General features: G+C 52.8%; 1 protein-coding gene and 1 non-coding gene across 5 annotated transcripts in view; one reads left to right on the top strand and one right to left on the bottom strand.

The window, feature by feature from the left end:
- Positions 1–27,586, bottom strand: part of RPS6KA2 (ribosomal protein S6 kinase A2) — a 347,458-nt gene that overhangs the window by 251,369 nt on the left and 68,503 nt on the right. The gene's annotated exons all lie outside the window — the stretch shown is intronic.
- LOC128777834 (U6 spliceosomal RNA) lies at positions 14,746–14,850 on the top strand. The gene has a single exon (XR_008423153.1). It is a non-coding gene; the product is annotated as a U6 spliceosomal RNA (small nuclear RNA).

Below are 27,586 nucleotides of genomic sequence, written 5' to 3'. Positions count from 1 at the left end.
GTACACGCGTGTGCTACGCACATGGAGAGAGACAGAGAGAGAGAGACCCACACCCTGAAAATAGACCTCCCTTTCCGGTATCCATAAAGCATGTCACAAACATGTGCTCTAACTTTTTCCCCAAAGAAGAACTCCGTCACTTCCTAAAAGTAGAATCCGTTCAGACCCTATTCTCCGACCACGGTGCAACACTCGAGACGTACGGCCCCGATGTTCTCCCCACCGTCCTGCTGGGACTTGAGTCCAGCCGCGCCCTGGGCCCAGGGCACAGGCAGTGCACACGGCTCTGACTCCGGAGGGGACGGTGTCACAGTCGTCATAACCCACCGGGGGCGAGGCAAGATTTCCTCGCTTTGTGGCTCTTCTCCTGGGTCGTCTGCAGCTTTGTTTCTCGAGCTTACGTGCTGCTGTTTGGAGTATGGCCCTGGGACGGGACGGCTTCTCTCCAAAGCGCTCTGTCACGGTCACAGTGAACATGTTTAATGCTTGCTTCTTGAATTTTGCCCGGTTTGTTTTCATACTGCAAGCCGCTTCCTTTTTTGAAATCCTTTTAGTCCAGACTTCATAGTCAACCTTTCACAGATACGGTGCAATTTTTCATATAAATAGGTAGGTTTTACTTATTTATTTTTTTGGTTTTGGGTTGTTTTTTTTTTTGCTTTGTTTTTTATTTACTTTTATTTGCCTTTGTTTTATGCAGAATTTACTCCCGGATCGTACGTTTTCGTTTCTTCAGTTCCTTCTGGGATATCTCTTTCTTCTGTGCAACCTCCTCTCCTGGTTCCGGAACAATCTGCCCTTGGAGCGTCTCCATGTGGCACGGCAACTCACGCATGGGTGAGTCCGACCATGAGCCCTGTAAGTTCTGCACCACATCTTGGGGGTTTTGCTCACCTGGATGTGCTCAATGACCAAGAGTCTGTGTCTAACCCCTTAAGCTCAGCATCACTCCGTGCATTTTTGAAGCACGTGCAGTAAAAAATCAGGACTCTTTTTGGCCACCAACCCTGCGCCCAGCCCCTCCGTGTGGCCAACTCTACCACTGTAGCCACAGAATGGCACACATTGCTTCTGCAAAGTGACCTGCTTCTCATACTTGGTGGCCATTCCTGTACGCACAGCCCGGGTGGCCTGGACAGTTTCACTCAGGTTCTCAAGTTCAACACGAAGCGCTATCAACCATAGCCAAAAGTATGGAAAGAGCCCAAATGTCCATCGACGGGTGAATGGATAAAGATGTGCTATACACATCCAACGGAGTATTACTCGGCAATCAAAAAGAATGAAATTTGCCATTTGCAAGTACACGGATGGAACTGGAGGGTATTATGCTAAGCGAAATTAGAGAAAGACAAAGATCACATGGCTTCACTCATATGAGGACTTTAAGACACAGAACGGATGAACACAAGGGAAGGGAGGCAAAAATAATATAAAAATGGGGAGGGGGACAAAACAGAAGAGACTCTGAAATATGGAGAACAAACAGGGTTGCCGGAGGGGGGATGGGCTAAATGGGGAAGGGGCATCAAGGAACCTACTGTTGCAATCACTGTTGTACTATATGTTAATTTGGATGTAAATTAAAAAAATAAATGAATCTTTTTTTAAAAAGTCAGGGGCGCCTGGGTGGCTCAGTCGGTTAACCGGCCGACTTCGGCTCAGGTCACGATCTCACAGTCTGGGTTCGAGCCCCGCGTCGGGCTCTGTGCTGACAGCTGAGAGCCTAGAGTCTGTTTCAGATTCTGTGTCTCCCTCTCTCTGACCCTCCCCGTTCATGCTCTCTCTCTGTCTCAAAAATAAATAAAGGTTAAAAAAAAAATTAAAAAGATCTGAACCTCTTGATCTGCATGACTTTGTGGGGTTTTCTGGGTCCAGGGGAGAGGGAGCCATTTTCAGAGATCCCCTCAGGCCACGTACAGGAAGAGTAGTTTTGCTCTGACTCAACCTGAGAATTATTTCTCACGTGTGCTCGCCACATGTATTATGTGACGTGAAAACTCTGCTGGGGCTCAGTTTTGGTGCCACACTTACTGTGTTTCCAGTTTTCTGCTTTCTTTTGCTTCCTACCTTTTGCCATTCGGCCCAATTTCCCAGTTTTGCGTTTTGTGTGTTTTCATCGTGTTGAGCCGTCCGCAGCTTGGTTTAATGAAGAGCTTTATGACAAACGGAAACTTCTATTCCTTGACTCATCCGCTTTGCACAGGCTCCCTTAATAACACACCACGAAAGGTAAACTCGTTCCCTCACTTCTCCGCGTCATTTTGGTTCTGGCTTCTTAAATTACAATATTTCATTTTTCTAGTAATTCAATACCTGTACCCTTGATTTTTTTTTTTAAATTTTTTTTAACGTTTATTTATTTTTGAGACAGAGAGAGACAGAGCATGAACAGGGGAGGGTCAGAGAGAGAGGGAGACACGGAATCGGAAGCAGGCTCCAGGCTCTGAGCCATCAGCACAGAGCCCGACGCGGGGCCCGAACGGACCGTGAGATCGCGACCTGAGCCGAAGTCAGCCGCTTAACCGACTGAGCCACCCAGGTGCCTTCCTGTACCCTTGATCTTATCAAACTGACATCCTCTCTACGGGCTCAGTGATCTGGGCATTGAGGAAATAGGCACAGACTCCCACCTTCTCTTCTGCCTTTTCGGTGTCTGATGTTATTTTACATGCTTAACACCGGTGGCGTTTACACCCTCTCCTGTCACAAAACCCCCACAGTCATTTGCCTTTGGTTCTATATCTAAGTAGACTCTATGTTTTCTTTTTCCCCTGGCTTTTCCAAGGACCCCTTGGCTTGCTGAACTCACTTAAAGAAAAAAAACTTTGGAGCACCTGGCCGGCTCAATCGGTAGAACACCTGACCCTTGATCTCAGGGTCATGAGTTCAAGCCCCACGTTGGGCGTGGAACCCCCTTAAGAAAATAAATATTAAAAATAAATAAAGCTTTCAAAACAAAGATTACTATCACTCCACGACCTGATTTCTCCTGTATTTAAATGTCTCAGAATCTTGTCCTTGAAGGTAGACCTTGGCTCCACGTTTAAATCCTCTCATCTGCTTGGCCACATGATGTTTTCTCTATAAAACATTACCTTTGAAAAATCTGCATGTGCTGTAATGTCCCAAATTCTAGAACTGATTTTTAACTCTTTGTTTCTAATATATCAAGATAAACAATTACCCTTTGTTGAAACTTATGACTGAAAATGACGAGATAACCCCAGAATTCAAACTATGACTTAAGAAATCTTATACATCCATGGGGCGCCTGGGGGGCTCAGTCAGTTCAGCATCTGACTCTTGGTTTCGGCTCAAGTCACGATCTCACAGTCCGTGAGATCGAGCCCCACGTCGGGCTCTGCGCCGACAGCTTGGAGCCTGCTTGGGATTCTCTCCCTCCTTCTCTCTCTGCCCCTCCCCTGCTCTGTCTCAAAATAAATAAATAAACATTAAAATTATGTATATCCTTTAAAAAGAATCTTTTACTTCGAAAGAAAAATATTCAAACTTGCATTTAATTTTAAAGATCGATGGCGGAAGACACGAATTTACTTTGTTTCTATAGATTTGCCTATTCTGGACGTTTTGCTTCAATATCCCAGCACTTAGCAAAAATTGTTTTCGCTTTCTTAAGACGTAGATGTTGACAAGATGCTAAACTGCCTTTTACGTTTGTCAATGAAAGAAAAACACATAAACCTTTTAAACATAAAAACGTTTTGAACACAAAAAGCATTTTAAAATGTGCCAGCAATCAGTCTAACAGTGAAGGTGGAGCCCGATGAGAGAAGTCTACCCTCCACGAAAGTGTGTGTTTCCAAAGTCCGGAAGCTCAGCTCTGAGTGAAGACAGACTATGAACATACCGAACTTGGAGGGGTGGACCGTGCACTTGTCTGTCCGGCTACTCGAGGGTCCGCGCAGAGACGTCAGGATTTGCTTTTATATAAATGCCCATTTATGTGTCGAGCTTTTATTCACCCACAGAACCCAACAGTCCTGCTCCTGTAGGGCTAAGCACCTTACATCAGAAGGGAGAGTTAAATGGGGAAAGGGTCTCACAGAGGGAAGGGACGAAGGAAAGGCAGGACGGGAGAAGGCAGAGCCCCTCCGGGCACAGGGGCGGAGACGTGGGTGAGAAGCGGGGTCCCAGCGCTTTGCTCGGTGGATGCGCGTGTGCGTGCACGTGCACGGCGTGGCGGGACACACAATCGGGCTGATCGGGCGGCAGACAAGGTGGATGGCATGTGTCCCTTGAGTGGGTCTCATTCATTCGGCCTCAAATGTCTCTGAAATACTTCGAGATGAGCCTCCTCTCCGGCCGCTGTCCCAGAGGTGCTGTCAGAAGACCAGAGTAGGACCCGTAACCATCATCCCGGCCCGCTCTCAATGGATGTGAGATTCAAGGGTGGCTCAACTCAACCGCCAAGGGCTCGGGAAATGAAAGTCCGGCCAACGACTCTTTCCGGCAGCTTCCCTGTTGTTTTCCACTGACTTTGCCCTACGCAGCCGCCCCATCACTACAAGACAAAGACCCTGAATGGACAGGCTGTCAGACTGCCAGATCCTGGACGAGTAGGACCCACGTTAGGTAACAGTGAAGACACGGTTTCTCTTTTCTCGTGCAGGCTCTACGTTTATAAACAAAGACAAGCACTGCTATTCGAAAGGAAAAGCTCTCTACTTGAAAAATGATGCTAAGATTTGTAACACAGGCATCAAAGACACAGGTTGAGCCAGACTAACTTTACAGGATGCTTCATTCCCTAAACATTTAACCTGATGGCGCATCACCACAGATCACTCTTCTTTCTGAAGCCTACCTAGGGGCAGATGAAATACAAACACGAGGTCTGCCTGCTATCAGAGGTAAGCGACTTTTTGAACGTGCTAAACAAGATTAGAAGTAAATCGCAGACAAGATTAGTCCTTCAAGACACAGCCAAAAGGGAAGGAAGGTCTCTTCCACAGGTGGTGCTGGGGACACTGGAGATCCACACGCAGAAGGGTGAAATTAGACCCCTATCTTACCCCACCATAATCAAATAACTTGAAATGGATTAGAGACATAAACGGAAGCAGTGAAACCGTAAAACTCCTAACAGAAAACAGGGGAAAGCTCCTTGACTTTGGTCTTGGTGACGATTCCTTGGCTAGGACACTGAAACCACAAGCAACAAAAGCACAAATTAGGAAGCGGGACGACATCACGCTCAAGTTTCCGCGCAGCGGAAGAAGCAGTCCGCACAATGGAAAGGCAGCCGATGGAATCCTAGCTGTCCAAGTGTAAGGAACTCACACAACCCAACGACAACAAAAACTAAACAATCCAAGTAACAAACGGGCAGAGGAACTGAATAGACATTCTTCCAAAGAAGGCATCCGGATGGCCACGAGGTGCATGAAAAGATGCTCAACATCACTCATCACCAGGGAAACGCAAGTCCACACCACATTGAGAGACCACCTCACACCTGTCAAAACAAGAGATCACAGGGGCGCCTGGGTAATTCAACTGGTTAAGCGTCCGACTTCGGCTCAGGTCATGATCTCGCGGTCTGTGAGTTCGAGCCCCGTGTCGGGCTCTGTGCCGACAGCTCGGAGCCCGGAGCCTGCTTCGGATTCTGTGTCTCCCTCTCCCTCTGCCCCTCCCCCTGCTTAGGCTCTGTCTCTATCTCTCGACAATGAATAAACATTAAAAAAAAATTTTCAAAGACAAGAGATCACAAGTGCGGGTGAGGATGTGAAGAAAAGGAAACCCTCATGAACTGTTGGTGGGAACGTAAATTGGTGCATGAATACGTTCTGGGGGTCAGACGTACAGCGTAGTGATTATAGTTAATAATAGCGTATTATACACTTGAAAGATGCTAAGCGAGTAGATCTTAAGTGTTCTCACCACACACACAGAAAAAATGGTAATTATGTAATGGACTAGAGATGGCAGTTAATACCATGGTGGTGACCGTCGTGTCAAATCAGCACGCTGTATGCCTTAAACTTACGTGATTATCGCGTGTCAACTACATCTCCACAAAGCTGAGGGGATAAAAAAGATCAGCCGTTCAAAGATAAACATTTGGCACAGGAAATCAGCAACATAAACACCTAAACTGATTGCACATCAAAAACTCTCAAGGATAGCGATGTGCAGAAACCAATGGGAATGTGATAGAATCAGGCCGAAAGATTGCGTTTTTAAAGGAAGCAATCTCTACGTTAGTCTCTGTATTTTCCACCGGGGTTTTAGGGCGTTTCAAGTGAAGTTCTCATTATTTTTAACAAGAGTAAAATCTGCCATGTCTGCATGGAAATCTCAGGATTGGAAGGGACACAGAGGCCATCCAGACAGTTGTTTTTTTTTTTAATGTTTATTTATTTATTTGAGAGAGAGAGACTCCCAAGCAGGCTCCGCACTGTTGGTGCAGAGCCAGATGTGGGGCTTGAACCACGCACCGAGAAATCATGATTTGAGCTGAGATAAAGAGTTGGGCGCTTAACCGACTGAGCCACCCAAGCGCCCCTGGAGAGTTTTTAGGCATAAAGCCCCCTTATGATAGGCCTTCCCGAGTACCACTGGGCTACCTGTTGTTCAAAGACAGCACTAGAAGCGCGTGGCTCCAACCGTTGAGCCGAAACCCTGCTTGGAAACTGACATGCTTCCTTCCTTCCCTCCTTCCCCTTCTCCACGTCTATTCCTGCTTGATCCCCTGGACCCACACACGACACACTTAATCGTGTTTTGTGCCGGCACCTCAAATAATTCGGCACAGCAAAGCCTTCCAGTTTCCAAACCATGATTTTTTTTTACAACACCGGGGGCCAGGAACCCTCCTCACCACCATTCCGGTGGCTTCCCCGTGTGCTACAGTGTCCTTGAACCTTTATTGGTCTCGGCCACGGCTCACGCTTTCCCCTAAGATAGCTTCCAAGCAATACACGTTGGAGAATTGTGAGAAATCACTGAGGCAGGAAGCTAGCGCACAGAAATGAAGCCAGTGATCAAACACACAAGGCATCTGGCCAGTTGTGAAGAGAAAACCCCCTCGGGCATCCCGTTTTTGCCACGCAGGTGGAAGAGGACCAGACTGATCCTACGACTCGCCCGGAACACGTTCTCATTTTGACTGAGAAAACTCGAGTTCTTCTGATTTCTTTTCATTAAAGGAATTTTAATTATCTTTGTTTTTTGAGTGACGGTTTTTAAAATTGTCACTCTCTCAAGCCTTTGATTCTTTTCCTGCAGCCAAGTATTGGCTGGGGACATGGGCGATGCGCCCTGGGTCATCTGGTCTTCAGTGGGAGCTCCGGGTCTCGGGAGAGCAGGCTTCCAAGGACTTGACAACCAGGAGACTGTCTGTACGACAAAAACCTCTGAATGACTGTTAGTAGAGTCAGAGGCTGCAAGTCGGGGCTCCCACCACCGTCTGCCGTGCAGGCTGGGACGTGCAGGTGGCAGGGCTGCTCCTGTGACAACTCTGGGTTCCAGGGTGGGTGGTGGAGGGACCCCACGGCTGTTTGTCAGGAAAAACGTCAGGAATTGTCAGAGCCTGGAAAAACGGCAGCTAGAAAACTGAAAACAGGAGACCAGACATCGGCTTCCGAAGCCGAGTGTTAGGGGAGGGTCAGGAAGGGAGGGTCTAGCGGGCAGCTCCAGGCGCCATTCCCAAGCTTGGCCACTCATCCAAGTCTCTGATGCCACAGGATGTGGGTAATGCTCGGGATCCTGAATGCAAGGGCTCCCAGGTTGTCTTAAAGAAATCCCCCATGGGGGCGCCTGGGTGGCTCAGTTGGTTGAGTGTCTGGCTTTTGATTTCAGCTCAGGTCAAGATCTCAGGGTCCTGGGATCGAGCCCCACATCGGGCTCTGCCCTGGGCACGGACCCTGCTTGGGATTCTCTCTCTCCCTCCGTCCCCTTTCCCGCCTGTGTGAGCCCTCTCGCACGCACGCGTTCTCTCTCTCTCTCATGAAAAAAATAATAAAAAATTTTTTTAACTTACCAAAAAAATGTTTAGAAACCCCCTATGGTCCAAACTGACTCCAACCAGAGGAAGCTGGAAACTGTGTGGATTTTACAGCAGGATCAACACCACGTGTTCCTTCCTCATTTCCAAAATTGCCTTGTCTGGGTTTACAGACTACAGTTCTTTCTTCTACACGACTAACGAAGCCAGAGCGGGAACGCAAGCCTGGATATGAGGTCCATCGCAGACAAGTCTGTGGTGCGTGGTTGCCCCACGGTCTTGGAAACCATCATTCTAGCGCACTGACTTTGGTATTTCTTAAAATCGAAGGGACCTACTCTCTCTGCACCCCTCGTTAGCTTAGTTTGGTTTACCTGGTAGCATTTACTTCGTGATCTGCCCTCTAATAAGCACATAGACAAAGACCTGAAGACTGCAAGAAAAATGAACAAAATCCGATGAAACGCAGACGCCCTTCGCGTGCCTGGTGTGGATGGTGCTCCTAACGGGTCCTCCTCTCCTGACTCTTGCAGGGCCTTCCCGCCGGCTGGCCCTGAGCGCGGTGTGCTATTTACTCGACCGCTGTCTGCCCAGGAGATGCGGAACCAAAGGCAGGGCCTAGAGGGAGGCGCTTACTCTAACACCATGAGAGGGACAGCAAAGTCACCTGCCATTGTTTTCCATGTCATTTCTAATAAAATCTACAAAAAAAAAAAGAATACAGAGAAGTTTTTTTTGGAGATTAAAAAAAAAAGTTACTAGAACTTTCTAATCCCTCCTTCTCGACCGACTAGCCAGACAGGCTGCTCACAATCAATGCAGTCCAGGGGGAATGCATCCCCGAGTGTATCCGGTTGGAGGAGAATCAGACCACACAGCAGAGTGGAGAGAACGTTCGCGTCCTGAACCGCACAGATGTTTTCCAAGCCAGCTTCCAGAGGAAGAAAATGCTTGTGTCCCCTGCCACCAAGGATGCCCAAGTCCTCACCCCATAATCTCAGAATGTCACCTTCTTTGGAAATAGGGTTCTTTGCAGATGATCAAGTTGGAATGAGGTCATCGGCGAGGGGGGGAGCGGGGGGGACCTTCATCCAATGTGACTGGTGCCCCTGTGCAAAGGGGAGATGTGGACACAGACACACACACACAGGAGGAACGCCATCAAAGATGGAAATCGGAGTGTTGGTGCCACGGGCCAAGGAACCCTGAGGGCAGCTAGCAAACCACGTGAGCCAGCAGGGAAGCCTGGAGCAGGTTCATGGCCTCTGAAGGGGCCACGCTGGGATTTCACCCACACCTGATCCTGGACCCCCCGCCCCCAGGACCGTGACAAATTAATGTCTGACGTGTAAGCCACCATCGGGGGGACTCTATTACAGCAGTCCTAGCAAACTAATACAGACATGAAATCATCATTTTTGAAACCTGACTTAAAAAGTTCCATCATCGGGGCGCCTAGGTGGCTCAGTCGGTTGAGTATGTGACTCTCAGTTTCAGCTCAGGTCAATATCTCAGGGTTTCATGAGCTCGAGCCCCACAGTGGGTTCTTTGCTGACAGCGTGCAACCTGCTTGGGATTCTCTCTCTCTCCCTCTCTCTCTGTCTCTCCCCTGCTCATGCTCCCTCTAAAAAAATACATAAATAGTTCTATCAGTCCAATTTCCTTTGCTCTCCACCCTGCTCCCCTTCCTCCCCTTCCCTGCCTGACTCTCCCGTGCAGACCTTCCCACCCAATTCCAGAGACGGAGCACAGGGCTGCGGATTTAAGTCAGAGGCCAAGGGTCCACCAGCCAGTGGGCTGCTGCTGGCCAAGCCACTCTCCCACCCCTGGTGTTAGAGCAACCTTGAGTTGTCTGGCTCCAGCTGAGCTAAGCATCACCTCTGACCTGCTCTCGTGGATGGGCTCCCTGCCCCCACCTCCGGCCACACCACCCAGCACAGGTTGGCTCCCGGGTGGGGTGATGGCTGGGACGGGCCCCCTGCCTGCTGAGGGAAGGAGGATGGCCTCAGGGCGGCGGGGGGAGATCCGGACGGGCACTGTGCATCCCACACAAACACACTGTTTCTAAAATCTACTGGGAACCAATCAACAGTGGTTTCTGGGCCCAGGAGACAGTTCTACTAAGAAGCCTTAGGACAGAAGGCCGGGAACCCCTGGTAAAATTGAAAATTCCCTGTTACTCCGAGATTCCTATTCTAGGCACATGGGGAGGGAGAAGGGACAGGAGGAGCCACACGTTGCGTGCTGAGAACAAACAGGAAATAGTCCCAGGCTGGAACGCTGAGAGGCCCTGAAAAGGACCGAACCACAGACGTAGGAAAATCTAAGCGACAACGTGGGGTGAAACACACAACCTGCAGAATGACAGGCGTCGTGGTTTCAGTTTTTTCATTCCATAAACTTTAAGCTACACAAAGCTATTCTGTATATTATTTTTTAATACACACGTACTCTTAACAAAAAGCACAAAAGTGGCGGGGAAGGCATTGTACCAAAGTCTTATTAGCCATGGCTGTGTAGGCGGGAAAGGACTAGAAATACTAAAGTCAAAATACTTTTTTTTGCAGAATTTCATTTTTTTTCTTTCTCTTTTGGTTTTACTACAAAAAAGAAAGACAAAAAAAAAAAAAAAAAAAAGCCAAAATATTAACATATCAAACTAGATGCTAGGAACCTCATACCTTGTTGAATTTTTCTGAAATTCCTCTACAGTTTGATGACCTCCTCTAAAATATCCAAATGGGGGGCGCCTGGGTGGCGCAGTCGGTTGGGCGTCCGACTTCAGCCAGGTCACGATCTCGCAGTCCGTGAGTTCGAGCCCCGCGTCAGGCTCTGGGCTGATGGCTCAGAGCCTGGAGCCTGCTTCCGATTCTGTGTCTCCCTCTCTCTCTGCCCCTCCCCCGTTCATGCTCTGTCTCTCTCTGTCCCAAAAATAAATAAATGTTGAAAAAAAAAAAAATTAAAAAAAAATAAAATATCCAAATGGGAAAAAACATTCTTAGGAGTAGTCCTCCCCATCGGGATACGGTAGCTCTCAGAAAGAGGAGTGCACTCCAAAGTGGTTCCACGGGATCCAGCGTTCAGAGGCCACCGGCCACCCAGGAGAGAGCTGGTCAGTCACCGGGCCTCCTGGACCAAGCTCACCAGGGGCTGGCCTCCTGGCCGGACGGGACGGCCGCAAAGCACCATGAGCCCTGGCTCAGGGAGCCAGGAATCATTTCACCTTGCCTTAGAAGCTGTCACAGCTTGAAAAGCAGCCCCCAATCCTGATTCCATTCAGCAAGCATCACCATTCTATGTCCCAGACCACTGAATATTCACCAGGAATTAAGAACAGTGCCCCCTTGGTGGGGACTGCTGTCCAGGGAAACAGGTGAATCATGGGGACGCCTCCAAACTGTGTTCAGTGCAGAGGGGACGGGTACAATGGGAGGCCTCAGGAGCCTCTTCCAGAAGACACGATGCGAGACATGAACCCTGAAGGCAGGGGCAGTGGTTGGCCAGAACAAAGCCTCGAGGAATCCCAGGTACATACACGTCCTTGGCTGGGCCCTCACTTCTCAGGTCAATCCTGTACCCTGGTAGGGAGTCAGCTGGCTCTCATTTTAGATAAGTTCTGCTTCCCTGGGATCTTTCAGACACATAACCCTGAACTCAGTCACCTGACACGCCTCAAACATTGTTCCGGACAAGTCAGCAGCATATGAAAGCCTGCTCTCTTCTCCGCAGAAAATGTACCCTAGACATTCCCCAAATGTCACCTCTCTCTCTCTGGGGGTTCAGGACCCTCCTCCATGGGGCTTTCATGTGTCTGGGGGCAGGAGAGGGGTCAGCGAGCGCTCCTGGCCCAGCCAGACCGCCCTGTGTCAGTCTGGGCCTCGAGGATTCTACACCAAGTGATACTTGGCCGTGACGTTCTCAGCTTGTTGAAGGGAAAGTCTGCGGACATCTGCAGCATCAGGCTGCAGGGCAGAGGTAATTGTACTGTTCCTAACGTCTGATAACCCGCTTTACGGACCCCAGGGAGCGAGGTCTACCCAGCCAGTAACAAGAGCAGCTTGAGTCACCTGGATCGCTGTACTGCTTGGAGACGGAAACGCCTGGAGTGTTCTCTTGCACTGACATCTAGGGAACTTAGTAGACAAGGTGAGGACACACGCATTCCCAAAAGACGCAGGGGCCCCACGGTAGGAGCTGTGGGCACCAGCCCACGGCTGTTCTCGTCCTGCCCTCAGCCCCCGGGTCTGCTCGTACGGTAATTCTGACGTCATCTTGCAGCGTGGATGTATGTCCTTCATATCATACCCTTGCCGCTTAGGAGAGGGGAGGTGGGCAGGCCTCAGAGGGGAGTCCGCGGCCAAAGGAAAGCTCCTGGGTTTCCTTGTGAGAGAGGACCGGAGCGAGTCCGTGGGCCGAGTGGGGGGCACCGGCACTCAGGGGAGAGGGCGAAGTGCGCAAGGTAAGGGTTCCGGGGATGCTGTCGGGGCAGGGGTGAAGCTACCGCGAGAGGGGGTGTCGGCCCCAAACAGGGGGAGGGCCCCATCCTCGGAGGCTGCCGCGAGCAGGTGCAGGCTGTCGGGGCAAAGATCCACTCGTCAGAGGGAGACAGGAACCGAGGTGATCGCTCTAAATTTCTCCAACGCGGGAGCCGCGGTCCTGTGTTCAGAAGTCCCCAGTGGCCTCAGTGTGTCGGGGTGACCGCCGCAGGCACGGGGGAGCGGTGCCCACAGGGGACCACGCAGGACAGAGAGTGGCTACTGGTTCACAACAGGCCTGGGCAGAACGCGACCCCTCTTGCCCTCTGGTTTTCTGCTTCCTGTTAGCAGGCGTGGACCTTCTGGAGTGTTTAGACCGGGAAGGATTACAAACACAAGGTTTTCTCCCTAAGCACCATCTGCTTGGGTGGAAAAGAGATACCCAGACTCTTGGAAAGAAACACGGGCCATGAGCGACGGCACTGACCCCTCACGCTTCAGGAGGGCGTAACCCCTCTGCTCACGCGCAGCGGCTCGCGGTCTCGTGTCCTCGGGAAGTTCCAGCCATCGGTTCTTTCACGTGCCAAGGAAAATACTCAGCCATTATTCCGGAAGAGCATTAAGAGACCTCACGAGTTCACACACAGGTACCGGGGGCCAGACAGCAGCGCGAGAACAATGTGCAGGTTTACTGTCCCCGCGATGCGGCACCTGTCACCACACACGCCAGGCTGCGGCACACCCGAGTCCGTGGATGCTGAGCCAGCCCTAAGCAGGGCCGTGTTTTATTTCTAAGGCAATTTCTCCTTCAGGGGCAGTTAAATATTTTATAAATTTGTCTCATGAAGGATTAGGCAAACTCACCTTTCCCATAACAGACTTCCCACGCGCAGAACGATAAAATACCGCCGATTTGGAAAGTGCGCATCCCTTGTTACCGCAACCAGTAAAACGTTATAGAGACGGAGGGGAGTCTCCGCGTATGGATTACGAAGCTCTGCGCCTATGTCCTTGTGCTATTTCAGATCCACTTTCCAAGTCGTGACTCACAGTAAGACAATCTCGGACTAAATTCCCAGCAAACCCGAAAGAGTGCTGAGAAGTCACTTATTCGCCTGGGAGACGCTTCGGCGGCAGAAGCGAAGCTGGAAATGATAGTTCCTCCTTCTCCAGCAGCCCGGCTTCCAGGGACGCGCCATAGGCGCACAGAGGAAATGCATTTATGGCAACGATTTGCAAAGCAAACTAACAATAGGACCAAGACGCTGTGAATGTCTACAGGTCAGAGAGTTGATGAGACGCCACCGTCGATGAGCTAAGGCTACATCTGAGCGCTCCGGAAAGCTCAGGGGGACAGAAGCAGAGACATGTCTGATTTACGCACACACGCTGGATCCGGCTGAACAACGTACTGATGGTTTTGTGAAAAACACGTCATGGGGTCTCTCAGCTAAGTGTCCGACGTCAGCTCAGGTCATGGTCTCACGGTTTGTGAGTTCGAGCCCCCCCGTCGGGCTCTGTGCAGACAGCGCGGAGCCTGCGTGGGATTTTCTCTCTTCCTCTCTCTGCCCCTCCCGCACTTGCGCCGTCTCTCTCAAAAACAAATAAACTTAAAAACAACAACAACAACAACAACAACGTGTTATGCAGGTTCCCAAACGGTAAAGTTCATGGTAAAACTCTCTCCAACTGTCAGACTCCTCAACAGACACCGAACCCTCCATCTTCCAGCTGCTTATCTCTGAATGAAGACCGAACACAGGCAAATCGTTTGGGAATTGGATCTACGTGTGTGATCTCATCTCTGTTCTTCCCTTGGAAAATTCTCGAGGCTCACGGAGCAGAAGGCATTCGTGCTTCGCATCTTCCAAGGCAGAGCTGAAGTTCCTTGTCCCAAAACACATCCGGCCCACCGAGTCATTCTGTCCTGTTTCCTGAATGCTACTACGAAGCCCCTGTTGAGATTTTCTAGAGTCCCGTGAAATCGACCCGCGTGGTAAGAGCACGTGGTACCTGTGAGCTGCTTGCACACCACCCCCGGGTGGCTTGCACGTTAGAATGTGACATCTGCCCCCCGCTGGCCTCTGTGACGTTTTCCCTGTTCTTTTCCCCGAATTTCTTTCCATTTCTCCAGCAAAATGTACCCAAGATTTATTCGACATCAAGGTTGCCGGTGGTGGGGGAGGTCAAGACCACTCAGAAATTTCTCCCGGCCACAAAAAATCCACTCCAAGATCCACAAAACCCTAAAAGCTCTAAAATACCGTCCATTGTTTATCCTGTCAAAATAGCAGCCTTGTTCTGCTCTTTGTCAGCACCTATACTAAAATTGGAACGATACAGAGGAGATTAGCATGGTCCCTGCGCAAGGATGACGCGCAAATTCGTGAAGCTTCCGTATTTTTGACTCTTAAATCTGGAGAACAAACTGAGGGTTACGGGAGGGGTTGCGGGAGGGGAGATGGGCTAAATGGGGGAAGGGCACTAAAGACCCTACTCCTGAAATCATTGTTGCACTATATGCTAACTAATTTGGATGTAAGTTTTAAAAAATAAAAAATAAGATAAACTTAAGAAAACCAGCAGCCTTGTTTCTCCGAGGCTGACCGGGTTTACCCCCTACCGGCCCTCCAATCCCTGCAAACCTTCTGTGGATGGTCAGCTTGGTTGGGAGCGGGAAGGGCTCACAGACCTGCGTGTGTTCACACGGGAGAAAGGACGAATACCCATAAAGGTGTGACATTCCTTGTCACTTATGTGAAGGAAGGTTCTAGAAAGCCCTAGAAGATACAAATTTTTCAGGTCATTTCCTCTCACTTGCTGAATAGTGTTCACACTGTGCTTCATCTACAAAGCTGGGATGCCCTTGTATATAATTATGTAGGAACAAACAGACCTTCAAAGCTGTCAGCCTCTCATTACCTAATAAACCACGCTCGACCGTGACCCTTCACCCCCGCCCGCCACAGCCGGGCGTAATAATTGGTAGGTACCTGCAGTTTGCTCTTTACTCCGCAAAGTGCTTAATTACCCCTTAGATTCCTCGGTGCGTGTCTCCAGATGCCTCGTGAGATGACTCAGACCTCAGACTTTATAATCAGCATCCTGCAGGCAGTGAGGACCCTGCATAGAAGCCGCATGCACCACCAGTATCCAAGAGAATTCCAGACTTCCTCTCTGCAAATTATCCATTGAAAAGCGGAGTGGGCTTTCTCACATAGAAAACATTGACTCCTTTAAAGTTGCAGAGACAGACACTGAGTGAGGGGACACTGAGTCCCAGCCACACACGCGGACGTCAGGCTCGTCCCCTGCGTCGGGTCCCTGGTCTGAGTCCTGACGTAAAGGACTCACTCACAGTTGGGAGCTTGGAAGATGCAGTGTCTGGGCCTGGAAAGCTCCCCGCAGCGTCTCGGGGCAGAGAGGCTGTGCTCCTACGACTTTAAATATTACCAGAAGCTCAGTATTAGTCCCCGACATCTGGAGAATGGGGCAAAGAATAGAGAAAAATGTGTCCTTACACCTCCTGAGGAAGGAAAAACAAGGTGCTAAAAAGGGATGTCCTTTCTTGGCACAGACTGGGAGGAGGGTCACATTTCTAAAATTAGGACTCCCCATTTCTTGCTTTTGCTCAGCTACTCCTGGGTCCCCGCCCCCACCCCCACATCTACACGGCAACCCCCCGTGCGGCAGGCAGCCCTTGAGGTGGCCCTCAGCGAACACACCTCCGGACATCTGTCCCCTTGCGCCACCCCTCTCCGTGAGTGCGAGCTGGACCTAGTGTCTTGCTTCAAACCCACAGGATATGGCAACAATGATCGCGTGTCACTTCTGCAATGAGGTGACAAGAGACTGACTTCCGTCTCGCTAGCCATCTATGGCCTCCTCTGCTTGGGTGCTCTGACAGAGCAAGCTGCTGTGCTGGGGACGCTTGGATGTCAAGGCACGGAGGGCGGGCTCCAGCTAACAGCGAGAAGGAACAGGGGCCTGTGGTCTAACGGCCCGCGGCCAAGTGAAGGCCGGAAGTAGGTCCTTCCCCAGCTGAGTCTTTAGAGAGCCCCGACAGGGCCAACACCTACACTGCGCCCGTGGGGACCCTGAAGCTTGGGATCCAGATTCCTGGCCCACAGAAGCTTCGAGAGAACAGGTGTGCCTCATTTTACACCACTCAGTTTCAGAAAAATGCGTTACACGGCAAAGGAAGTGAATACACCCATCTTTCATTATATTGTCCAAAGACCACCCGACCCTGGAAATGTCCTGACCTACCACCCCCCGCCTAGAAGCGGCGATCCTTCCTCTGTACTTTCGCACAAGTGTGTCTGTCTCCTGCCACCCTGTACTTACCCTTTCCGCTCTACCGCTAAGTTTTTGGGGCCACTGGCCCTGGCTAGAGGATGAGCTACCCGAGGGCATCGATCACAGCACCCCTCTAGCCCCAGCGAGCTGATGCGCACCATAAGAGCTGATTCGACTTAGAGATAAAAAGACGTGCCTCTATTCTCGGAAAATTTAGGTCGGGGGAGGAGGGGGGGAGGGGGGCGGGCATAGCGCAAATAGAGTCACAAGAAATATAGTATATTCCTAGTTGGACGAACCCCCAAATTAACCTCAAATCTCCTTTGATATACAATAGTTGTATATTTTGTCGTGAACAGAAATAACCTCATTTTTCTGATTATGAAAAAAACCCACTATTTCTCACTAAAAAGAATTTAAAAATACAGAAAAGTGTACGAAGTAAAATAAAAATAGTCCGTAAAGCCATCACTCATAGAGAGGTCACTTTTGACATTGTCTTTTATGTCCTGGAATTTTAGGCATACATAACACTTATTTTTAATCAATGTTTATTTATTTTTGAGAGAGACGGAGCATGAGCGGGGAGGGGGAGAGAGAGAGGGAGACACAGAATCCGAAGCAGGCTCCAGGCTCTGAGCTGTCAGCACAGAGCCCGACCCGGGGCTCGAACTCACGAACCACGAGATCGTGACCTGAGCCGAAATCAGACGCTCAACTGACTGAGACCCCCAAGGCACCCGCCCCTTTAATTAAAATACAACTTTTGCCAACTCCCTGTCTCATACTTTACTGTTTGCATTTTATACATGGACTTTTTTCCTTATCGATTAACGTTTGAATGTCTATTTTATTGTTGAATATTCCAATCCCGCATTAATGTATATTTAGGTTACTTCCAGTTTATGTTTAGTCATTGCAAGAGTCGATGTATTATAAATAAAATGACAGAAAGAGAAGTTATAACTCAACAATCTTAAAAGCCACTGTTTTGGGAGGAAGTCCAGCCACATTTTAGAAACCCTTCCAGCAAATTCCCTAGGTCAACCCCGCAGGCACATACCTTGCATTACTTCCTGCTAGAAGACAGCAGGGCACGGAGTGAGGGAACCCTGGCTTTGGAGGAGGACTGAGGAGGGAGCAAGGAGAGGCCAGATGCCGAGGTCATTTAAGAGCAAAGCAGTGTGAACTCTAAGACAGCCCTTAGACACACAGGGACCCCTCCGTGGTTAGAGACCAGCACCCACAGCAAGTGCGAGGTCTTTTGTGGTGCTTTGGAGACAGGGGCTGCCTGACAACTTGGCATATTTGTTTTTCAAGCTTCACTAATTAATTCCATCGTCCCTATAAGCCCTAGAAGTAGTTACCCGTACTGGTGCTATTTTATAGGTGAAGAATATGTGACTTCCTTGGGTTAAAAAAAAAAATCAGGGGGCGCCTGGGTGGCTCAGTCGGTTAAGCGTCTGACTTCAGCTCACGTCATGATCTCACGGTCTGTGGGTTCGAGCCCCGCGTCGGGCTCTGTGCTGACAGCTCGGGGCCTGGAGCCTGCTTCGGATTCTGTGTCTCCCTCTCTCTCTGCTCCCAAGCCCCGCCCCCCAACTCACACTCTGTCTCCCTCTCTCTCTCTCTCAAAAATAAATAAACATTAAAAAAAAAATCTGCGTCATTGGATACAATGAGATCTGCTGCAAAGATACCAAACTTTCACACAGAACGCACGAGGCACCCACCCGTGGAGTTTCAAAAGGAACGTCCTGGTGGAGAACTATTTGATTCCGGCAATGGAATCCACCACCAAGAAAATATCCAAAGGCATTAGAAGTTACCGTCTCCTTCCGGCCAGTGGTTCTCAGGAGACGTTTCCGAGCCTCACACAACAGGTGTGTGGAGCCCAGACACGTCGATCTGTATGTTTGCAGGACGAGTTTGGCAAAAACACACACAGGTTTGGAAATGTGAACAGACTCACACAAATACAGTGGAGACTGTAGAAAAAATGAAGAGCTATTTTTTAAGCGGAGAGGAGGGGAAAACACCCTAACGTCAGAAATAAAATTTACAAGAGTTAGCAGATATTTATAAAACGCATGACAAGCTTAGCATCTGCAGTGAGTCATTCACATTGAACTTGTCTAAACTCACGTCTTCAACGATTTGAACGTTTCCTCTTTTCCTTGATATTTTGCACGGTGCCGTTCCATATTTAAACAGTTCTAAATCTGTAAGTCACTTCAAGCTACAATGCGAAAACTTGAAGCAGATCGACTCACAAGTAGGAACTGCAAGAAATCCACCAGGTTTAAGGATCCCCAAATGAACTACTTGAACACAACTGTTAGGTCACAGGTATAACCCCAATTATTTGTGAAAGACCCCCGGTTCTGCCATTTGGACCAGACCGGGAAGCCATCGGCTCCGCGTGCTGAGGTTTCCCGCGTACCTGGGTCAGGTGACTGAAACAGCACGGCTCAGACACCGCGAATTCCATAAAGCACAGAGGGCGCTTGTGACAGAAACAACAGCCTCAGGTCAAGGGGCCCCACGGTCACGGGGGACGATCACACCCCAAGTTCAAGCTGGCGGCAGGTGACGGGGGCTTGAGGTTGGCAAAGGGAACCGCCGCTCGATTTCAACGCGACCTGGAGCCGATGTGCCGATGGTGCTGTGACACGGTGCACACGCGAGGGCTGTGTCTGAATGTTGCACGTTGAACGTCAGATCCTCTCTCGCACTTTCCTAAATTTAATTCTTTCCAACCGGAAACGGAAAACACGTAATTCTAAGCGGCCCTCGGGCGGAGAAGTTAGCCCCCAACTAGCACCACGGAATCCAACGAGGGTGATTAGAATCCTCGGCTTACTAATAACGTGCTGGTGACTGGTGAACCGCTCACACACGCCCCGAGTGTGCCCACAAGGATCAGGCGAACCCAACCCGCCCTGACCGACCCTGGGGTCTGCGGGTGCTCGCGGGGGAGGGCGCGGGCCAGCAGCACCTGATGGGGAAGCGTTGCCCCCTTCACCCCCCCTCCCGGCGCTCTGGTCCCTTCCTGCCGCGGCACTTATCCCCGCCCCACACATACACGTTCTCGCCACTCACAGGGCTTATCTAACTGTGAGAAAACGTAAGCTCCGTGTGGAGGGGGCTTTGTCACGATCATGTCGACTGCGGCACAAGCCCCAGGGGATGTCACACCGAGGGGCCGGACACACACGCGGGCCCCAACACGATGAGATAGTTCCAGAATGAAGCAGGAGTCGGTCAGCCCGAAAGCACGGGAATGAGGCCACACCATCCGCCCAGAAGACAGCCAGAGCGCTTCCCAAGGTGTTTATGCGGAGCTAAAGAACCGGCATGAAAAAAGCTCAGGTATTTCCCCAAAAGCAGTTATAAAAAGGGGACGAGAAAGATCCATTCCACTGCCACTGCTGTACGTCTGCATGTTTCTCTAGCGACGCACTCCTGTGATGGGGCTGAGGGTTCACCCGGGAAGCCTCGTGGTTTGTGCTCTCCCTGCGAGGACGCGGCCACGGCCACGAGGGAGGCGGCCCGTGCAAGCGAACTCCACGGGGTCTCAGGCGAGGAGGACTCCGTGGCCGAGGGGGGAGGACGTGCTGCCGGACAGCGCCCTGGACAGACAACAGGCCCCGGGTGCCTGGCCGGCACAGCGAACACACCTGAATCCCAGCGTATTCCGGACCCCGGCTGCTCGGCCACGTCACCCTTCTCCACGAGTGTGCGATATAAAGTAGGGCAGACGTGCGACTCCGCACATAGCTGAACATCCGGGGGGCGGGGGGGGGGCTGCGCTGCTATAACAACTCAGCTGCTTACTCTGCAGGGAGCTCGTTAGCCTCCCCTGCCCCCCAGGGGAGCCCCGATTACACCGGGACATACACAGGAGTGCGCAGTTCTGTTCACCCGGCCAACGTGTGTGCTGTCCTCTGCACATGGATGCTGCGGGGGCTTCCCTTCCTTCTCCCCGCTACCTTTCCCACCCACGTGACGCAAGCGACAAACCAGCCTACATCAGGCAGGACTTGGGCCCCCGGTCAGCGCACAGCCCCGCCTCCCTTCAGGGCCCTCCTCAAGGAGAGTGGCAAAAGGGGAGGTTTGGCGAGACATTCGAGTGTGAGTATTTTCCTTCTTGCCCCAGCGGCTGGTGCCACCAGATGCAGAAGGCGTCGTCGCCCCCACCCTCAGTGTCGGCACCGGGACACAGAGACCTCAGGGCGGTCGCACACCCACGTGCCTGTTCGTCCCGGGGGCACCCGGACTTCCACACAGTGCTCCCGTGATCCTACGTCCAGGAAGCCGCTCTGCCCGCAAAACACTCGCCAAACGGGGTCCACCAACCTGCACTCTCCTGGTCAAGTCTCTGAGGACGCCCCACCCTGCAGACGCGGTGACTTCCTGAGGCCGGCAGCAGGGACCCTCACCCTCCACCAGGGAGGCCAGGGTCTCAGCGCACGGGCACCCCCTGGCCTGCCTCACCGCCGGCTGGTCGTGGGCCATGGTGGCCACCAATGTGGGCGCACGGAGGCTCGGCCACCGTAGCTAGAGCACAGCCACGGGCCTGGGAGAGGAGCGTGCAGACTGGGGGAGGGCCCTGGCGTAACTGGGATCCCGGGGGGCACTTTCCTTCTCCCAAAGCGCGGCCTCTATGGCGACAAGCCGGAGAATCAACAGTGCCGGGCCCTCCCCACTGTGGTCACGGGCAGAGGGCCCGAGGGCAGGCAGGTGCGTGCCAGGGGGACGACAGAACCCAGTGAGGAGAAGCAAAGCCCAGAGCGGCTCAGACACGGCTATGTGTCCTCGGGGTGAGGCCGCAACACCTGGGAGGCAGCTCTTTATTCATTCTGCGCGTCCCCACTGGCCGTGCTCTGTCCCCAACTTTCAGAAGGATAAGGAAGCTGTCACCAGATTCAGCCGGTGACAGGAACCTGTCCGGCAGCTCCAGGAGACGTGGAGGCAGCTGCTCCCAAATCTCCGGCCGGGCATGCCGGGAAGGGCACTGGTTCGCTGTCTTCCTCCTCAGTGCCCCTCCCCGGCTGTCAGCCAGGGCTGCGTAACAAATGCTGCGGACGAGACAGCTACCGACAGACGTCGTTCTCCCGCGGTTCTGGCGGCCACGTCTCAGGTCCGGCGTCCACGGGGCCGCCCCCTTCCAAGGCCTCCGCTTTGGCTTCTCCTGTGCCCCCACATGGTGGTCTCTTGGTGCTTGTCTGTGTCCTGGTCTCCTCTTCTTACAGGGACCCCAGTTATAGAGGGTTAAGGCCCACCCTAAGGACATCATTTTCATCTAATCCCCTACTTAAAGTTTTTTTTAACATTTATTTATTTTTGAGAGAGAGAGAGCACAAGGAGGGGAAAGGCAGAGAGAAAGGGAGACACAGAATCCGAAGCAGGCTCCAGGCTCCGAGCTGTCAGCACGAGACTGACGTGAGGCTCAAATCCACGAACTGTGAGATCACAGCCTGAGCCGAAGTCGGACGCTCAACCCACTGAGCCACCCAGGCGCCCCCCCCCATCTAATCCCCTTTTTAAAGGCCCTGTCTCCAGAGGCACCTGAGTAGCTCAGTCGATTAAGGGTCCGACTCTTGATTTCAGCTTCAGTCGTGATCTCACAGTTCCCGGGATTGAACCCCACATCAGGCTCTGTCCTGACAGTGCAGAGCCTGCTTGGGATTCTCTCTCTCCTTCTCTCTCTGCCCCTCCCCTGCTTGTAGGCACTCCCTTGCTCTCTTCAAAATAAATAAATAAACTTAAAAGAGTAAAAAATTGGGGAACCCGGGTGGCTCAGTCGGTTGAGCCTCCGGCTTCGGCTCAGGTCATGATCTCACAGTCTGTGAGTTCGAGCCCCACATCGGGTCCTGTGCTGACAGCTCAGAGCCTGGATCCTGCTTCGGATTCTGTGTGTCTCTCTCTCTGCCTCTCCTCCCCCCTCAAAAATAAACAAACATTAAAAAAAATTTTTTTTTAAAGAGTAAAAAGTAAAAACCTGTCTCCAAATACAGTCACTCTTTGAGGTCCTGGGGGTTGGACTCGGACATGTGAATTTTGGGGACACAAGGACTGGATCCAAATGCTGGTTCTACCCAGCATTCGTTCAGAGAGTAGGGGGGACAAGGGCAGCACCCCAGCAGGAACATGGGACACACGTCTGCAGCTCTGGGGGTGACACTGTGTCCACCGCAGCCCCACAGCCTGTAGCCCAGGCCCAGGCCCAGGCGACTTCAGACCAGCCAGAAACACTGCCGTGTGTCGCTGTTTCAGTCGCGGAGTTATCCCTCGTCTTCCGACAGCCCGTGGCTCAGGAAAGAGAAACTAATTTGAAGACAGCCACCAGGTCAAAGGGCACGTTGAAGGCACCGCCGGGACTGCCCGGGAGGTGCAGAACTCAACCTGGCACGGCGCATTCCCGCCAGCCCTGAGCCCCTCGAGCCACAGCTGGCGGCGGTCTGCCTCGGCCTCTAGAGCGTCCATGCCGTGGCCGTTGACGCTCCCTCTTCCTGCCCTGCTGACTCTGGCCCTACAACTTTCTGTAGATGGTCGTTCTGGCAAGGAGCCCAGCGATCTCCGAGCACACATAGCTCCGAACGCGAGCCGGACGGCAGGAGGGGCGGCCGCAGGACATGAGGGTCCTCGGTCTGGGCAGGGGCTCTCCTCAGAGTTCAGGGACCTGCCGTTTGTGCGACCACACGCAAACTGGCCCTCCGAGCCCAAGCCCCGTTTAGGTCTGGGGTACCCACAGCCGGGACGCTCCCTGATCCAGGGCCGTTCCGAGCACTCCACCGCAGTCCCACGAGGTCGGGGGCCGTCGGGTTCACGCCTGCGCCCGCTGAGGACGCCCTACAACAGCTCCTGCTGATACCCGTCCCCGGGACCCTGGGCGCGCTTACACTCAGCAAACCATCTCTCGAAGTGACATACCTGTGCACGAAGACGTGCCAGCGGGCACACCCTGGGGCGAGCTCGCACTGCCTCTGAGGTTAGGGTCCCACCTCACCGGGATTCTTTGCTTCAAGCACAAGTGATCGTGCCAAGGGCGGAACAGCCCTGCCTCCACGGGGCGACCTTGAAGACAGCCCGCCCCCCAAGCAAGAGGGAGCCCCGGTGCCTGAGGCAGGGAACTCCGGAGTGTGGCCGATGGGAAAAGGCAGAGGCGGATGAAACGTCGGGGGCTGCCGTGACCTGAGGACGCTCATCGGTGCGGGAACTGTCCTTAGAGACAGGCAGGGAACCGGACACACGGCTTTCCGTCCAGGGGAGAGCGAGGCCCGGGTGGGCAGGGCAGGAGCCCTGAGCTAACGCAGACACAGACGAAAAGCTAGGTGGACAGTGATGCCCCGTGAAGGAAGCCTCAGCAGTAAGGCCTCCGGTCCCACGAGCGAGCCCGGCTGGCCTTCAAGCTTTCCCGCTGTGTCACCCCTACGCCCTTGGTACTGGCCCCGTCCCAAGCACAGAAAAGGCTACGATGGCTTACATTCCCACAGCATTTCTGCCAGAAAGTGCCAGGCCCCTTGCATGCATGACACCAGGGGGCAGGGACCTCTGCCCGAGAAGGTGACAGACAAAGCACCCGGCCATGCGGCTGGTGCCTGCGGACTCCCAGCTGCTGCCCGACCTGCCGCGAGCCTCCTCCCGCTCTGTGCTCCCGGCAGCTCTGGCCTCCCACCTGCTACCTGTGCAGGTAAAGGCAGCTGGGGCAGGTGGAACGTTCGTGGAAGAAAGAGGCGGGGGGAAGAGGTGCAGGTGCAGTCGAAAGCAGCACGGGGGGCTGGGGCAGAGCAGGGGGACCCGCCCGGCGCCATCAGAGGTGCTGGGGCACAGGGCATCCCCTCCCCGGCTCTCTTCCCCTATGGATGCTGGTTCCACCTACCCCGACTTTCCCAGGCTCCTGTGACATTTGTGCGCTGGGCACACAGGCCTCCAGCCGGCCGCCTGCCTGCCCCGACTCCTCTGCAGCCTGTTTCCTGGCAGGTTAACGCGGCCTGGGACTCACCGAGGCCTCATCGTGGACTCCGAGGCCCCATGTCCCCCTCCCCACGTGCGCGCACGCACACACACACACGCACACACACACACCTGCGACCCCCCTGCCGGAGCCCCACACAGGCCCTTCCTTCCTCTTCCCCAGACACCCAGCGCCTTCCTTCTGCTTCACCAGGGCCCTACCCTCCCGGCATGTCCTCCTGCTGCCTCTCTTCTCTGTCCTGCCGTTGTCCCCAGGAGCACACGGTCATCTCCCCAGAGACCTAGCCAGTCAGTGCCCGAGGACAGCCACCGGGTGCGTCCCTCGGGCATAAAGAACAGCGTCGCTCACCAGCGCCTTGCCGGGAAAGCCTGACCCCTGGCCCTCAGGAAGGAGGGCGATGCAGCCCGTGTCCAGCCGCCCTGTGACTCGGGTTGTGACTTGGTGCGAAGCACCAGAAGCTGGAAATCCCATAAACCCAAGCTCTCCCCTTGGAAGCGGAGGGACCTTCCCGAGGGCGGAGGTCGCCCTCCCGCCGTGTGGCATACGATCACACAGAGAAAGGCCCGGCTCTGCAAGGGACAGACTCCATTTGCCTAAAAGGAGGTGAGGCCCCAGCCGGCCGCACTCCCAGTGTGACACGTCCTTCGGTGAGGGCGGCCCTGGCCTGTGCCCCACAGCCCAGCAAGTCACAGGGCACACCCCTTTCACCTGTGCCCCTGTAGCCACCGGGCCCGGCAGCCTTTCCAGGTCAGCGAGGCCACAGCAGAGAGATGACACATCACAGCATTATTTCTGCCACTCAGCGGGGTTTGCTAGCCCCGTGCTGTTTCCTGGAAACCCGACAGATGTGACTTCAAGCTGCCTGTTTGTTCTCCAGGGGGTGTGGGGACACTGGCACCTTCTGGTGATTCGGGAGGGCCTGGCAGGCCAAGGCACGCGATGAATTCCAGGGACGGGAACCGCACGGGGACCCCGCACCCCCCTCCCGCATCCACACGCTGGTCACAGGGAGGATTTCTGCAGGTTCGGGGGGCAGTCTGTCCTGCTCCAGAAACGGCTGAGCAGCTGCTGGAACCCTCAGCAGGGTGGGGGGGGGGGGGGGGGGCTGCAGACGGTACAGGCCTGCCTGACACGTGCCTGTCTACAGGGAGAATCCATCCACCCCAACCCGCCCCTGGGGACACAGACAGATGACAGGGCAGGTGGGGGCAAGGACCCTCTCTCCTGCCGGACTGGGTGTGTGGTGACCCGAAACAGGATTGGGGCCACCACTCAGGGCCCGGGAAGGAGCCTGGACAGAAGCGTGTGTGTCTGAGCTCAGAATCACGGTGTTCTCGAGTTTCCAGTTTGCGAGCCCCACAAATTTCCTTTTCTTGTTTTTTTTTGGTTCAAGCCAGTTGGATTGGACTTTGCATCACCGGCGGATTCTAACGCTTAGGCAATCGGGGATCTGATGCAAAGCCAAAAAGATGCACAGACTCCTGGAAACCCACAGAACAAACAGAATATTCTTCCTGACTGTTCACAGTCAAAGGCTGTGGGGCAAAGAAAATCCTGAAAAGCAGAAGCCAGTCTTCCCGTGAGAAAAAGATCCTGAAGCACAGAGAGGCCTAACCAGGCTGGATCCGTGAAGACTGATTTATCACTTCCTGTCTGATCAAAAGGGGGCTTACTCTGTATACCTCAGTTTGATATTTTAAAAAATCTTGCTCTAAAAATGCATCCACGGCTCGCGTGTACTTATGCGGAATTATGTAAAATCAGTGTCTATTATTTTAAATACCTGTGTCTAATAAGTGTAATTCATTCCGGCCTCATCCTCCAGAAGGGGCCGCGAGGCCAGGCTAACCTGGTGGGAACGTCACACAGAAAGGACGGGCTCCAGAGAAGCCTGAGCTCAGCCCACGGCGGTTGTGAGGAAATCCAGAGCGCGGTCTCGTTACAAAGCTTCAGATTCTAGAACTGGGGACACGTGTTAGTTTCGAGGGATAATTTAGAATCAACTGAAAGAAATCTTGAGAGAGAAAGAGGGTTTACACTATGCATTAGATAGTAAAACCGTAAGGAGCCGGTCCCTGGACCAGGAGGTTGGACGCTCCTGGCGAGGTTTTACCTACGTGGTCACCACGGCCCTGTCCCCAGCCCTTGCAGCGAGTCTTATGTATTCTGCTGGGAGCCCGACACCTTCAGCCCTGACTGTACCTACCTCCTGTGACACGTCGGGGGGGGGGGGGGGCGGGGGGCAGCCTGTTCACCGTGAGCAGCTCGTGCTGTGGGTGAGGTCACCGCAGAAGGCAGACACAGGTGCCATTTCCCTTGTAGGTGGCGTTGTTACAAGCTCCTCTCCCCGGGGCCGTGCTGTCCCTGTTGCAGCCCGTGGGTCACCAAGGGCAGAGGGCTGGCTGTCCTGCCGGATCGTGAGCCGGAGAGGGCAGGCCCATCTACCTGGTTCACAGCTGCACCCCCAGGACCCAGCCTGGAGCAGACGCTCCACAAGTATTTATAGAACAGATGAACCATCATCCTTGGGTAGAACAGAGAGATGCAGCCATACTTTCCTGGCTTCCCTTCCAAATAAGCCTCTTGCAAAGAAAATTTCAGTCACAACCCCAGAAAACCAATCTCCGTAAAGACCCAATAACACACTTAAAATCGCCGCTGTACTGTCCCACGTAAGCAGCCTTGAATATTAACTGGATGCCGTCTCAGTATTTTCTTTACATTCACAACCTTCACGACAGAAACTGGATCCAACAGTTTCTGCCCATTCTTAAAATACAATGTCACTGATCACACGCACCATCACCAGAAACAAACGTGTGCCGCTGGGGGTGAATATTTTACTAGAAGCAGAGAAATGAA

The sequence above is a fragment of the Panthera pardus genome, unplaced genomic scaffold (assembly GCF_024362965.1).
Source record: "Panthera pardus isolate Hobbes unplaced genomic scaffold, ASM2436296v1 HiC_scaffold_17, whole genome shotgun sequence".
Taxonomy (NCBI): domain Eukaryota; kingdom Metazoa; phylum Chordata; class Mammalia; order Carnivora; family Felidae; genus Panthera; species Panthera pardus.
Note: the sequence above shows the minus strand (reverse complement) of the source record. Positions and strands in the feature narration are given on the sequence as shown.